Below are 2,706 nucleotides of genomic sequence, written 5' to 3'. Positions count from 1 at the left end.
TTTTGGCTAATTGATCACAGACCCAGGCTCTTTCTCAACATCCTTGCACATCTGTAACTGTTGTCTTAGCAGCCTCGCTGTCAAGGGTGTATAACCCAGCATCTAAGAGTCAGCAGAGGAAGGATTGCATCGTGGGAGTTGGAGGTGACAGTGGATGAACGTAGGTGAATGTCAAGTTGAGGGAATGTAACACATACCCCCAGGAGAATCTCCCCTCTTTCCAACCCATTTCCCACACTGTTGACAGAGAGAACTAGACAGAAAGAAAAGTCTAGTTGCTCTATTCTTGCCTAATGCTATTGGATGACACCAATATGCTTCACAATGAGGTCCTATATTTTGTATGATAATAAACAAACAAACAAATGTCCTTGATGGGTCCCCTACAGAGAAGCACAACACAGCAGGCCTTTTATGCTGTGCCCTCTACTTCCTAGAGCTTCATGTTTAACTGTCACTAATTCTGTGAATAACAAATTCAAATTTTACTGTTTAGCTTCAGTTGTGGGGTACCTCCATGGCTGCTCCTACCTAGGGAGCTCATTTCTGCCCCTACCTTAGAGTAGTGTTTTGCCTCCACAGACCCCTCTGCCCCCCATAAATTCTTATATTAATTAATGTACTGCTAACAAATTTCCAAAGTCTTTGCAGTAAAGAATATACTTTTTAATGGTATTTGTTACAGCAGGATACAAAGACAGAGACAACTTTGGGGGACATAAGAGATAGGGGGCCTCAATCCAGAGTCTGATTGAAACCTCTCACTGGCTGAAAGTCAAGAATTCCAACACAATGAAGATTTGCTTACGGTCTTTATCCTTGTCCAACTGTATACCTAAAATTCTCCAGAAATGTCACCAGAAAGCTCACTTACAGTAAAAGGACATATCCCAGCCATGTGGGAAATCTCAGGGGATCCTAGTCTTATCTCATCAAATTGTAATACTAGTCAAGGTACCTATAGAGCCACTCTATAACTCCAATCATCAGACAGACAGACAGACAGACAGACAGACAGACAAACAAAAAAGGAATGGATACAGAGAGGGAAAGATCTTTTAGAAACTCAGTAATCAATGAAGATCCAAAAGCTTTTAAAACCCCATATAGCTGAGTGGTGGTGGTGCACACCTTTAATTCCAGCACTTGGGAAGCAGACTCAGGTGGCTCTCTGTGTCCAAGGCTAGCCTGAGCTACAGAGTGAGTTCCAAGACAGCTAGGCTTACATATCGAAACCCTGTCTCAAATACACACACACACACACACACACACACACACACACTACAAGTTTTCAATAAACTCCAACCCTGCCTGATGCTGGCTTAACCTGAAATTCTTTTGAATTCTTTTCTGTGGCAAAGCCAAGGACCTGGTTTCACCCAAGAGGTGGGCCCTAAAAGATGGGAACTGACCGTACTGCTCGGACTCCAGTCACACTGCACTGACAGTTGTGATATCCCCAGCTGTGTGGACACTTACAACTGTACAGACACTTACATCCTGCGGGTCTATAAGCAGCTTGCTTTTTTCCACCGCTTCTCTTACCCTGAGGCACAAGAATCTTAGCGGGCGTTCTCCTGTCTTTGTGCTCACTGGACCATCTACTCTCAGTCTGCACTCCTATCCCCATGGCCAGCAGGCCTAAACCTGTAGTTCCAGCTCCCAGCCTCCTCCTCACCTGCCTACTGTTCATTTCCCCGCAGAGAGCCTGCCCCAAGTAGTTGCTGAACACTCTAGAGCCGCTCCTCTTCTCCTTCAGGCTAACTTCTCCCATTTTCATCAATTGAGTTATAATTCTGCTGGTAAAATAAAGCTCAACAGTCAACCATACTTACCCACCCTTTCCTCTTCATGCCCTGGTCACGAAACCCTCACTGACCTCTTCTTACTCTTTGCCGCATCCCCTTACACTTCTGCCATGGCTACCATACGTTAGGTTTTGGAGGTCCTTAACTGAATCCCTGCCTCTCAGGGTCGATCCACCTCTGCATCACTGTGGATAATGCCAGAAGCTCATCCAGGCTTGATCTTGGACTTACTGAACTCAATCCCCAGCCAGTCATCTCCTCACTGGGTTTGACAAGCATCAGGCTAGTGCACACCCACAATTTCCAACTGGGATTCCTGCCTCTAGCCTCTTCTTCCTCATAAAACTTTTATTCCCCACACAATATGAATTGATCATATTATTCCCCTCTCCCAACTCTACCCCACAGCTAGAAGCTTGCTACCTATATAGTGGAAAGACAGAACCAACTCCCATAAGCTGTCCTCTGACCTGCATATCTGTACCATGGCATGTGTGTATTCCCCTACCACACACAAAACTAACAAATATTATGCAATAAAAATAAATAAACAAGAAAACACTTCTTTGCCTTGCTAAAGGACCAGATCTTACTTTTTATCAGAAATTTAAACAGTTTTTTATTTTTACTTTATTTATATGAATGTTTTCCCTGCATGTTTTTGGACCATGTACCATCTGCATAGAGTGCCCATAGACACCAGAAGAGGGCAGAAGATCCTGGAGTTACAGATGGTTATCAGCTACCATGTGGGTCTTGGGAACCAAACCCACGTCCTCTGTAAGAACAACCAGTGTTCTTTACCACTGAGCCCTCCCTGTCACCAACCAGCCCCTTACTAGCCTGCCTGCCTCTCTCTCTCTCTCTCTCTCTCTCTCTCTCTCTCTCTCTCTCTCTC

At 44.8% G+C, this 2,706-nt stretch overlaps 1 protein-coding gene across 2 annotated transcripts in view; it reads right to left on the bottom strand.

Moving 5' to 3' along the window:
- The window catches only part of Cdk15 (cyclin dependent kinase 15), a 96,599-nt gene that overhangs the window by 70,859 nt on the left and 23,034 nt on the right, over positions 1-2,706 (bottom strand). The window lies entirely within an intron of this gene.

This window comes from Grammomys surdaster, unplaced genomic scaffold, assembly GCF_004785775.1.
Source record: "Grammomys surdaster isolate TR1022 unplaced genomic scaffold, NIH_TR_1.0 165, whole genome shotgun sequence".
NCBI classification, from domain to species: Eukaryota; Metazoa; Chordata; class Mammalia; order Rodentia; family Muridae; genus Grammomys; species Grammomys surdaster.
Note: the sequence above shows the minus strand (reverse complement) of the source record. Positions and strands in the feature narration are given on the sequence as shown.